This window comes from Epinephelus moara, chromosome 12 (assembly GCF_006386435.1).
Source record: "Epinephelus moara isolate mb chromosome 12, YSFRI_EMoa_1.0, whole genome shotgun sequence".
In the NCBI taxonomy this organism is placed as follows: domain Eukaryota; kingdom Metazoa; phylum Chordata; class Actinopteri; order Perciformes; family Serranidae; genus Epinephelus; species Epinephelus moara.
In genome coordinates this window covers 26,510,926-26,523,587 of record NC_065517.1, presented here as the reverse complement: position 1 = coordinate 26,523,587, position 12,662 = coordinate 26,510,926, and the positions used below count along the sequence as shown (strand labels likewise).

Genomic DNA, 12,662 nt, shown 5'->3' with positions numbered 1-12,662 from the left:
CCCTTCCCATGTCTGTGTCTTAACTGATTTTACTGCCGTGAAAATATAAAAGTATTAGGAGAACATAACTTTCATGAGTGCCGTGGAAGCACAGGGCGGCCGTTAACAGCTCATACAGCCACGAGAGGAATTTTCAGCACAGCGAGGAAAATGTTAGAGCGCTCGCCTGCCTTACATGTGATGTTAATTCATGTTATCCTGCCAAGTGTTTTCCAAAACAGTGTGTGTCTGAGCGCTTGTGCATGAACAAATTTAACCTCACACTCCCTCCAGGAGATAAATCTCTTTCTCACGTCAGTCTGGGGGGATCTAAACAGCAAAACAACTCCATGTTCCTCTCAAGTTCCTGGAAGTCCTCTTGCACAATATTTGTTTTGTGCATTAAATGAGAACAGACGTACAGCAATCCTCTGATACCTGACACCGGGCTGGGTGCTTTTCTTGGTTGTTGCGAAACATAAGAGAGGAGAGGGAGAGGAGGAACGGTTAGAGATGGGGGTCACTTACATGTCTGAAAGTTCCCCCAGGCCTCTGTGCCAAATATTAACACAGACCCTGGCTGGGCTGCTCTGCTGATACTCTACTTTCTTGCCTCCCTCCTATTGAAAACAGCCAACAGCCCACTTCCCCTTCTGCCAGAGGTCGAGCCTATTATCTTTAAACGATTATTCCAGATTATCCTATTGATGTGTGCGTTTCAGTGCATGGATAAGTGTGTCTTAAGGGTTAGGTGACATAAAATCTGAAATGAATCTTAAGACTGCAGCATTTATGAGAACTTTAATATACATTTTATCTTCATAGATCAAATGTATTGATCTCAACATTGTTATTAAAAGCTGCTCTTCTAATTTAATTAATTTAAATCAATCCCTTAGTATTGACCACTCATGAGAGGACTTAAATGCTGTTTGGTGATAATATTTAAGGGCAGGGACAGCTAGCAAATGTTTGAAACATCTCTTTCCACTGTTTACAGAGGCGAGGGTTCGCTCGGATGTCAAGGCGTGGTATTGTTTCTGGGGATTTCGGATTTTGACGACATGATGAGAGGTTTATGTCCTTTGATTACAGAAAAAGTACACATGGTGGGTTTTAAGGGCTGAATCTAACCAACCAACCAATTTGCTTTTAGTCAATAACAATAACAATATCATAATTTACATCACCAAACTTTAGACGACATTATAAACATGAAAAGGGACAGTTGGAGAAGAAGACGAAGAAGAAGATATATTTTATTAATCCCTGAGGGGAAATTAGATTTTTTCACTCTGTTGTCATATACACACAGGCCCAAAAAAAACACACACATGCACAAACAGGACCTATACATGCATTAAATGGAGAGATGTCAGAGCGAGGGGGGCTGTCAATGGACAGGCGTGTTGAGCAGTTGGGGGCCCAGTGCCTTGCTCAAGGGCACCATGGCAGTGCCCAGAAGGCAAACTGGCACTTCTTCAGCTACCAGTCCACGCCCCATATTTGGTCCAGATGGGGGCTTAAACCAATAACCCTCCAGTTCCCAACCCGAGTCCCTATGGACTGAGCTACTGCCACCCCTGGCAAATGTTTAAAACATCTCTTTCCACTGTTTACAGAGGCAAACGCTCACTGATGTCATGGCGTGGTATTGTTTCTGGGGATTTGGGGATTTTGACGACATGATGAGAGGCTTATGTCCGTTGATTACAAAAAAATTACACATGCTGGGTTTTAAGGGCTGAAACTACACAACCAACTTGCTTTTACTCAATATCTTTAAATGTGATGGTTTAAATATGAAAAAAAAGGTTTTTGAATCTCACTAGAATTCCATCCATTTTCGTAACTGCTTATCCTCTTGAGGGTCGCGGGGCGTGAGGCAGGGTACACCCTGGACAGGTCGGCAGACTATCACAGGGCTGACACATAGAGACAGACAACCATTCATACTCACATTCACACCTACGGCCAATTTAGAGTCACCTTTTAACCTGCATGTACTTGGACTGTGGGAGGAAGCCGGAGTACTCGGAGAAAACCCACACTGACACGGGGAGAACATGCAAACTCGCACAGAAGGGCTCCCTCCTGGGATCGAACCAGGAACCCTCTTGCTGTGAGGCGACTTACACCCGCCAACTGTATCACCACGCAGAAGGAAGTGTGCACCTGCTCATGGAAGGGGGACTTGTGCTCACAAGTACAAGATGTAAACATTAATTGTGTCCTCCTAGGCCAAGCTGTAACGTTAGCTAGCTCAGTGGTGCTAGGTGAGCTAGCAGTGGTACAGTTGGTGGGTGTAGCTCTGGAGAAAGAAAAGAGTTCCTGTATGAAACTGTTCACAACAATGTCTGTGGATTATACATATACATATAAATATATATATATATATANATCACAAGCTGAGTCCCATCCAGCTCCATTATATTCAAGAAAAGGCCAATATCTCTACGGCCAATATCTCCAACAATCTGCAACATACTCCAAAACAATCTAGATTTAATATATGTTTAATAATATGTTTAATAAAACTGCCTCGACACCAAGCTAGCAAAAACACATTTACTTACTAAAAGGCCTTTGCCACCACCCACATGTATAGTACGCTCCATACAATAAACATACAACTGCAGACCCACTTCTTCATGTTGCTATATGTTCACAGTACTTCAGTCTTTGTCGGAGTAAAAACCAGCCTGAATGATGTGAAAGCCAAGCTGTGTCGTCATATACAGTATGTTACATTCATAACCACACCATCATTGTTGCCAAACCCAGGACATGCATCAGATATTTAAGGTCTACCAATGTGGCCCTTTCATTTTGTACTCAAATAAACAAAAGGACCTCAAACAAACACAAAGTCCGTTCTGTTTGCTTGGTATCTTCAAGCACTCTTCCATGAAGAGGAGACATTTTAGAAAGGATGAAAGAATCGGAGAAGAAAAAATCCACTGTGCTCTTCCAAACAGACGCTGCCAAAGCTCAAGGTTGACTGCAAACTCCAAAATACTGCTAACATGCTTTATGACTGAGAGAGCAGGCTAACCACAACTACAAATACCAAACCCACATTTCAATAGCAGTTCCCAGTCAGCTGGTCACCTGACTGACTGCACGTCTGGCCTGGCTGCAGTCATACCAGTCTGCATGAGGTCACTGAGGTTACTGGTTGGCTGGAAACTTTTCTGAACTTGTCTGTGTTTTCTCAACTTATTTTAGAACAACTACATCTAGGTTCAAGATTAAGTGATTTTGAGTCTTAGCCTGGTGTAATGATGGGTGTTATTTCTAAGTTTAAGCTGACATGAAACTAAATGTGGCTTTCAAATTTACACACTGAGTTTACATTTTGTAAGGTTAGAGCATTCCAAAGCTACACGCTCATGTCATTTTATAAGCACCCGTCAGTTTCTTGTTTTTGCTGGTTGTTTCACCAGCTGCTTTCATATCATGTCACAGCTAACTGACTGTGTCTATTTGTTTGCCCACGGTCTTCGTCTCCGCCCACGGTTTGTGTTTTATTCGCCTCTGCTTTGTTCCATGTCAGTTGGCCCCTATTCTCTAAATGTCAACTTTGTTTTAATACAGGAAGCAATTAACCTGTGAGCTCACTGCATGTCACCAAAAATTAACTCACGGGTGAATAAAGTGACTGGGTGTGCGGTGTACACTCAAGTACTGTACTTTAGAACAATTTGGAAATACTTAGTAGTTTACTTGAGTATTTCCATTATGTGCAACTTCATACTTCTACTCCGCTACATCTCAGAGGGAAATATTATACTTTTTACTCCACTGAACTTATTTGAAATCTAAGATATTAATATAAAATTGGATTAAACTACGCAACAGTATATTGAATCATTAAATTGAGCTCCACCTTTACTAGCTGCAACATTAAAGTGATGAAGACATTAATGCATCAATAAATGTAATCCAATAATATGATTTACATTATTCTGATAACATGATGAATACTATACTTTTGGTTCTTTAAGTATATTTTGATGCCAATACTTTTGTACAGTAAGTAAAACTTTGAATGCAGGACTCGTACTTGTAACATAGTGTTTCTACCCTGTGTTATTACTACTTTTATTTCATCCAAAAAATGAGGATTTGTGTATCAGTTACTCAGGCTGTATTACCATAAATTTATGATTTTTTTTTTCTCACATTCCTTCGCGGAAAACAGGCATATGTTCGGAACTTCCCAAACACATGCATTTTGTTAAGACCTTGCTATTTAAAAGTGAACCGAAAGTCAAACTTAACTGTGTTCTCTTCAAAGAGACTCTGGTACTGACATTTTTAGTAAAAATACATGTGTTTAGGAAGTACTGAGCATACGAGTGGATAAATGAGACTTTTATTATACTGTACAAGTTGTGTGAGAGTTTGTAAATGGATGTTTTGCTATAGTTTAGCTGTTGTAAAACACTGACCACAATTGCTCAATAATTCAAGGTGTTCGCTGTTTTCCACGGAGGCACGCAAGAGAAAAAAAATCTTCATATATGGTAGAGGTGGAAATCAACAGAGCATACTGCAAACTCCGCACAGAAGGGCTCCCCCACCCTCGGTTCAAATCAGGAACCCTCTTGCTGTGAGGTGACAATGCCAACCAATGCACCACTGTGCTGCCTATTAATCATTAATTATGTTTAGAATTAAAAAAACAAAAAAATACTTGGCACTGTGTGACGATACAATATTGCCACACAAAAATATTGTGATACTATGCTGTTTTGATTTCTTCCCCCACCCTGAACAAATGCAAGGCAACATGGCATGACTTAATATTTCACAAATGGTCATTTTGTGGGTGAAATATTCCTTTAAGTTGAATATCTGAGTGCTTCATACACCAGTGATTTGCGGTTTACATCATATATCACCAATGTCCTCATGTCTCCACTCTGCTAACCTCTCAGGACCTAACACCACATAACATGACATCGATATGTGTGCGTTAGGTTACAGGTGTTTTCAAACCTGAGAGTATGAAGACTGTGATGTAATTCTACCTAACAGGGAGTGGTGTGGTCCTTTAAGTGCATCCTTTGAATGCCATATGAGTCTCACCATACACACGTGTCTTTGTGTTTGTTTATTGTTCATAGAGTACAGTGTGTCGTGACTCAGCACTCCACATACATAACATGCCTGCAGCTGATTCACACTAGAAGCCTTTAAACCCTCAAAGCCACGCAGCAAGGACATGAGCAAGCTTCTGTTTGCTTTCAGTACATAATAGAGTAGTTTGTGTCAAACATACATGTATGAAGTAAATCGTTGTGTTATTTCATTTGACTTCTCACCAGAGGAAAGTAATCTCATATGACTTCATTTATGCTGTCTTCTGATTGGCCAGTTTTCCTCTAACCTGTGGAAACAGCCATCAACCGGCACGACACCAGGTCTATTTGAGTCACTGAACAAATATAAATAAAATATGGGCAGTGATTCAGAGGTCTGGAATCAGGCTGACGATGTCCTGAGCTACAGCTCGCCAGGTCATGCGTTACATAATGTTATCCAGGTCTGTTAGTCATAGTTTCGTCTACTCTGACAAGACTCCAGAAGAAGACGTGCCACCACCTGACAAGAGACAATGTTGCAGCTTACAGCACCTGAGAAAGCCAGTCAAGGGAGTAATATTTTTAAAAATGCTGCTTTTCTGAGACTTTGACGCCTTTTACTCCTCACCACCACTACAAGGTCTACCAAATGTTTGTAGTCTCGTCACAGAATAGGACACAACGTTACTGTCCTCTGTGTTGATCTTTGTGTCATCTGGCAGTTCATGAGAGTGTGCACACACAGCACGTAACAGCAACACTGACAGGATAAATGATTTTATGAAAAACGTTAAAATGTTATGGAAGAAGGGATGTTTTAGCTAGTGTACTGCCATAACATGTAATATCTCCACCTCTAATCCTCTCTTAAACCTCATGACTAACTTCTGTTGTCTAATCCCAGTCCACTCATTGATTTGAGTTTAGCCATCTATAATAGCTATGACCAACCTGAGACCAAACTTTGTTTGAACCACAACACAAGGTTTAAGCGTTAATCACTTTGTAATCTGAGCAAGAAGACAACACACTACTGTCTGACCAGACTGGAAGGTGAGGAGTCAGTGTGGCTTCCAGTGCTATTAGTCATAATGACATGTTTGGGGACAAGTCGGTCCTGACACGAAGATAAAGCAGCTAAATACAGAGTAATAAGTGACATGCAGGATGTGTGTGCACTAATGTCAGGCCTCCAGTACCCCTCAGTATGGTTGTATTTTTCCACCATCTAGCTGTCTATCTATCTCTCTCTCTTTTTCTCTCTATTTGTCTATTAGGGGTGTGCCATATCATCTCGTTCATGATAACACCAATATAATTTTCAACATCATAAGAAAAATTCATATCATAATACAACAAGGATGGCTGAAAGCAAAATTATTACTGAGTCTGCAGTGGTTCCAAAAAGAGGAGCAGCTTCAGTAGTGTGGCATAAACTGTGGCGTCCTGAATGTTTTATGAACACCCGCAGACTTCTCAGACTCTTTTAGTGAGTTACAGCTCAGAGGGAACTCACTCAGCGGCTACTCTGGCAGCAGCACAGAGTCTCTCCCTCTCCTCTCTCACTGTGCGCACTACGTTTTTTGCACTACAAGTCACATTCACCCATTCACACACAGTTACATATTGGTGGCTGAGGCTATCATACAAGGTGCCACCTGCTACTCAGTAACCATTTACATGTGCTCACACACTGATGGAACAGCTGTCGGGAGCAATTTGGGGTCCAGTATCTTGCCTAAGGATACTTTGGCATTCGGACTGGAGGAGTCGAGGATCAAACTACTGATCTTCCAATTGGACTGACCCTAAATTAATCTGTATAGTTGCATGGTTACATGGCAGCGGTCTTGAGCCCGAGCCCAACTAATTATCTGATTTTCTACTATAAAAACTCATATACATTTTCTAATTTTCAAACACATATACAAGCTAAGGAGAGAAGGCAGACATCTTTACGGCCGATATCACTAACACTCAGCAACTCACACCACAACAATCTAGACTGTTCACAGCACTACAGGTAACATTTAAAATATGTAATTTTGATTTTTGGGGTGAACTGTCCCTTTAAAATCTCTTCTCTCCACACACAGACGCACACAAATGGAGACACTGGACACTGGAGACACTGACTGGCTAATTAGAAGTGAGTCATCAATATGTGGTGTGGGGTTCAAAGTGTAAACAAGATGGAGATGTGATGGATCTGTTGAGTTATGGCCATTAGTGGGCTTCTCATCCCCGAGCACTGACACTGCACCGCTGATGGATGGAAGGGCTTCTCTTCATCTCGATAGCTCGCCCGATCTCTATACCTTATCTGAACTCCTGCTGCACACACACACAAACACACACTAATTGCTGCTGGCCACACGAGGATGAATCCAAGACAGAGGGGGGTGGGGGGACCTGAGAACTGAGCAGTCGTAAATGATACTTCAATGTGTGTGTGTGTTGCTGTGATAGAGTGTGTGTGTGTGTGCATGCGCGCGCTAAGTGCTGCAGTGGAATGATGTCATCTCTGTAATGGCACACCGGCACAGAGCGGTTGAGCATTGTCCCGCAGCACCTCCATTCACAGGCTGTGATCAGCGTCATCACAGCAGATTATAGCTCAGACTCACAGCCTGTGGTGGAGCGACAGATTGCTTCACATTGCACAGACCTTTTGTAATTACACATTCACTCACACACACACACACACACACACACACACCAACATGTACAAACAGACAAAACAAAAACAATCACCATCATCATGGATTTACACACTGCACTTGCTGTAATGTGGGAACTATCTCTACAGGTTAATTTATACCTACTTAATCACAGGCCTTTCATTTCCCTCTCATCCGTCTCCTTTTGAGATTCACAGTATGTGCATCCATATGGGCGCATCACAAGTACCAACGTGTGAGGATGTGATGCACAGTATCAGCGTGAAAAGTGAGGTGAGGTGCAATGGAATGACGAAAATAGAGAGGAAGTGAGAAGAAATGGTCGGGTTAGCAGAGGTGACAGAGAGAGTCAGAGGTGGAAAAATGTTCAAACTGGAATATTTTATAATGATAATATCTACAGAATTAGACATGCTTTAGTCAAATATGTACTGCAACTGAGCCTCGTCTCCTACGTCTGTCTGCCCTGCGTCATCAGAGCCCTTCAGTCACTCCAAAGAACAAAATACTCAAGACTGGTACAGTTCTAACAAGGACAGAAGCATCACCTTGGTCTGTGGCGTCATCCTCCTTTTCTTTCATCTTCACTAACCTCTGTGATTCTCTGACGTTTACAATCGTCTGATGATGATTTGAGGAACATTTGGTCTGCCTTTACTGCTTCTGTCGCTGTCCATACAAAAGTCTTCTTTCTTTTCTTTCCTTTGATTGTTTGTGAGGTTGTTTTATGGACTTGTATACTTTTTGCTATGTTAATTATGTGCTCTTGTGGGTTCCATTTTTGTTGTCGTGGTTTAATGTTATAGAAAGTCAAAACTATTCTAGTGAACTAAACATTACATAACAGAGCTCCAATAAAAAAATATATTTAACATAACAAACACATTTTTGACTTGAATAAAGAACACACACTGACAACTGAGCCATCGTCAAGACAACTGAGCATACTCCTGAGCCTACTGAGCGGGTCCCTGAAAGCAGAAGACTCAAATCATCAGACAGACACCCCTCAGCTGACTAAGACTTCAGGTTGAGCAGTCATTTTTCTAATGTCAGTCAGTGTGCAGAGAATTTCTGGGGACGTTTTGGTCCCCAGATTTAGCAGCAGAGTGAGCACTCCACATTTTCATGCTGCTCCCAAGTACAGACAGCTGCAGACCCAGATCCAGGTTGATTCAGCATGAAGTCCCAGACACACGGAATCAACTTCAGACCCCCAGCTGTATTGCTTTACATCGCTGTCTTGGCCAAAAATAACTCCACATGAACACACTGCAAAGATTAAAGCCGACGTTCAACTAGCACGTTCGTCTGCATGAGAGGAAATAACACTGCCCACCAGCAGATGGTGGTTGTCTGTATTCATCATTCAAAAAAGGAAAACCGGAAGATAATCTTGATGCTAGTTAGCCGGTTAGCACATTAACAACACAATCCAATGTTGAAAGAACAATATTTAACGTGTGTCAGTGGACAATAACATAAACTGTCATGAACCACTTCTGCTTAAGAGCTCAATGGCTAAAGAAAAATTATTTTACCTTATGTAAGAAGTTTGTTGTGGTCTCACTCCCTCTTGACTTCGGGTCTTTGTTTACTTTCCTCATTTCTCTTCTTGTGCGCTGAGCTGAACTGCCAATCAGAGTGATTTCACTCACAGAAGGGCTTCACCAAAAAAAAAAAAAAAAAAAGCAAATGGTGGCTGACAAGGGGAAACAGTGCAGGATACATTGCACCAACAAGGGAGGCAGACGCACAACCATGGCCCTTAAAACAGAGGCATTTGCCTGGAGGACAAAAGGCTTTGCTCGGTCAGGCTCTGAGATAAAGTTATCTTATGCTTTCTGCTTAGAAGTGGTGGATTTACAGTTCACAGCAACTTAATATGGTACAGTCTCTGGCTTTTGATATCTAATGTCAGCAAAACATGTTGTCATTAGCATTGTAAGCTCAGAGGGCTAACTTGACTTGTTTCCCATGTTACCAGAAAGTGGCTGTCACCCTGAACAATCTGCGGAATGGAACCAACAGTCTCATATTCATATTGAACAGCCAAATCCATGTTGGGTACAGCCTAATGGAGACCATAAGACGTGGCTAAAAGCTGATGGGTTAGTAGCAGGTAGTGGACTTGGGGAAACCACTATTTCCAAGGTAAAGTGTAACTTTCACGCTCAAAATCTGACATACTTTTGCATTTGTCTTTTGAAAACATAAGCTCTGGTGAGTTGAGTGTTAAAGCAATTAGATTAAAAAAACCTTGATTTAAAAATATACTGTACGATTAAACATGCTGTATAATCAAAAAGTAACCTCAGGAGATAATGGGATTTTGTTTAAGACTTTAAATTGATCTCTTTTGGTCTTTACGTTGCAGGGGGGAAAAAAAGATAATTCAAAACTAATAAGCAGCCGGGTGTTTTCAGAGCCATAAAATAATTCTTAAATATGAAATTTATTGCTGCAAATAGATTATTTTTTATCATTTCACCTGCTGTTCTCTTGTTTCAGCTGTTACATGGTGAACAGAGAATTATCACAGGTATAAAATGGACAGAAATAAGAATTAACAATGTTAATATACTGCAGCTACTAAACGTGATTCCTTTGTTGATGTTCTCCAAGAAGAACTTAAAACTGTCTGGCATTTATTCAAAATTATTTTAAATAGCCACATGTTGCAGTAAACTGCACCCCAGTAGAGCGCTGTGAGAATATAAATGAAACTGTTTTTTCCCCCTCAGCAGGTGAAAGTCTCAGAATGATGGACATGTGTTTCCACAGTCAGTTTTACTTTCATACAGTAGTTTCGTAAAGGAAAGAGTAATTTAAGTGCAGGTGTTCTTTCATGTCTCATTATGGGATATAACATCACATACAGAGATGATTTTTCACGCCTGTGTAAGTGGATGACATCTCCGTTGTAATACAATACTCCACTCTCCTCCTATTTAATCCTTTCTTTATCTTGTTTTGTTGAATCACTCACTGATCTATCTGTAGTTTCCCACTCTCTTTTTCACACTGATATATGAAGATGAAGGGAAAAAATCCTTTCACTCCACTGAGGTGTTTGGAGAAAATAAGTGTGAATGAAACTCGGAGTGGATGGAAAAGGAAAAGAGGATGGGATGTTTAGAATTCAAAAACAAAAAAAGCAGCAGTAGAGGCTGGTGGATGTTGCCGCTCTTTCTTGTTATCTACCTTGGTGAAGCATCGCCATGGATTCCAAATGATTTCATCCTTTCCGTCTCAGTCGATGGGGGGGCTTTGACCATTGATGGGATTGAACTGGATAACCTCACGCACCAGCAGAGCAGAGTGAACTGTTAGAAGAGGGGAAATCATTGTGTTGATTGATGCTTTTCATTTGTCACATTGATTTGTTTTGGACTTGTGAGGGGAGCGTGTGATGTAATCTTGATATAATAAACCTATTTTGTTTTATTGTATCTGCTGATTTATTCAGTAATATAACCAAATGCAAAATGAAAGCGAGTAGTACTACACGACACGATAAAATCTGATTACAATCTCTTTTCCCTCGCAGTCATTTCCTCTGTGTCTGCTCCCCCCTCCTGCTCTTTTTTTCTCACCTTCCCTTCATTCACTTTCACACCTTTTCCCTATATTATTCTCGTGTTTTTTTCCTCTCTCTTATATCTCCACTGTCAACCACACTTTTCCTCAATAACAGCCCCACACAGAGAAGGAGAGAGGATGATGCTGGGCTGAGTGCAGGGAGGGAGATGATGTGGAATAATCATGCAGGAAACAGAAAAGCTGCCTGTCAAACCTTCATCTCCACCTCCTTTATATAAAGCCAGTAGATGTAGAGTTCATCTCACACACACACACACACACACCTAGGCTGTGTTATTTCCCCATGTGAGGGGGCATCGTGCTCGGCTTGCTCTCAATCCTGTTGCCATATAAGCCCACTAACCCCCATCGTGTTCCCATCCCCCACCACCCTCTGGGTTGAGAGCATTACCTCGCATCGTAGCATGTGGATGCATGTGACTTTATTACATGTGTGTGCGCTGGGTCATATAGCGCAACATACAGTACTCTACCACGCTGCCTCTTTATGGTGAAAAGTCACTTCATGGAACAGCTGAAGATGAAGACAATGAGAAACGTGTCATGTGAACATCAGCTGACCAACATGGGAATGTGTTATCTTTCAGAGTTCATTACTCTGGATTAATAACTAACCCATGTTGTTTCAGTGAGCGTTTGTGTGGCGGACATTTAACACCTTACTTCTCTTCCTCGTTGGTTAGCCTCCATCGACTGCAGTGCCAGAAATGGTGTCCTCCTTAGGAAGATCCTCGAGAGCTTCATGACTTTCTGCAAGCCTACACAGAGTCGCCAACCCCTGTGTTAGACGCATAATATGAGGACTGGTTGTTATCTTGATATTTTGGCAATGTTCTTCCAAATGATCTCATTTTTAATTTTAGAAAAACTAAATGACCCCAGTGAAAGCTGCCACATTTCTGTCAACTGTAGTGTCTTGTTTGAATCCACCACTAGCAATTTGCTAAAGACATTTAACGTACACACAAGGTGAGTCAATCGGAAACAGCCCTGGAGTCCACAGACAACACAAGAATAACATAAAAAAAACAACCCTATGTGCAGCACACATATAAAGAATATTGTTCTTGTGACAGTGAAGTCTAGCAAACACAGTACGCCGATATCTACAGGATAATGTTACATACACATATCATTCCCACGATGATGGGACTTTTCTGGGCAAGACTGACCTACTCTTTTAAGAACTTCAGCAAATTTGAAATGTCTTTTTTTAAAATGTCTTTTACCATTTTCATTCTTGTTGTTGAAGTTATCCTAATTCAAATCGCGGTGTTCAAAAGCATGCTTCAAGCATCACTGTGCCGCC

At 41.3% G+C, this 12,662-nt stretch overlaps 1 long non-coding RNA gene across 1 annotated transcript; it reads right to left on the bottom strand.

The window, feature by feature from the left end:
* Positions 1-9,290: 9,290 nt before the first annotated feature.
* Positions 9,291-12,662, bottom strand: LOC126398781 (uncharacterized). Its single transcript, XR_007570811.1, has 3 exons — positions 12,017-12,662; positions 10,955-11,076; positions 9,291-9,415 (listed from the first exon to the last, which is right to left on the bottom strand). It is a non-coding gene; the product is annotated as an uncharacterized LOC126398781 (long non-coding RNA).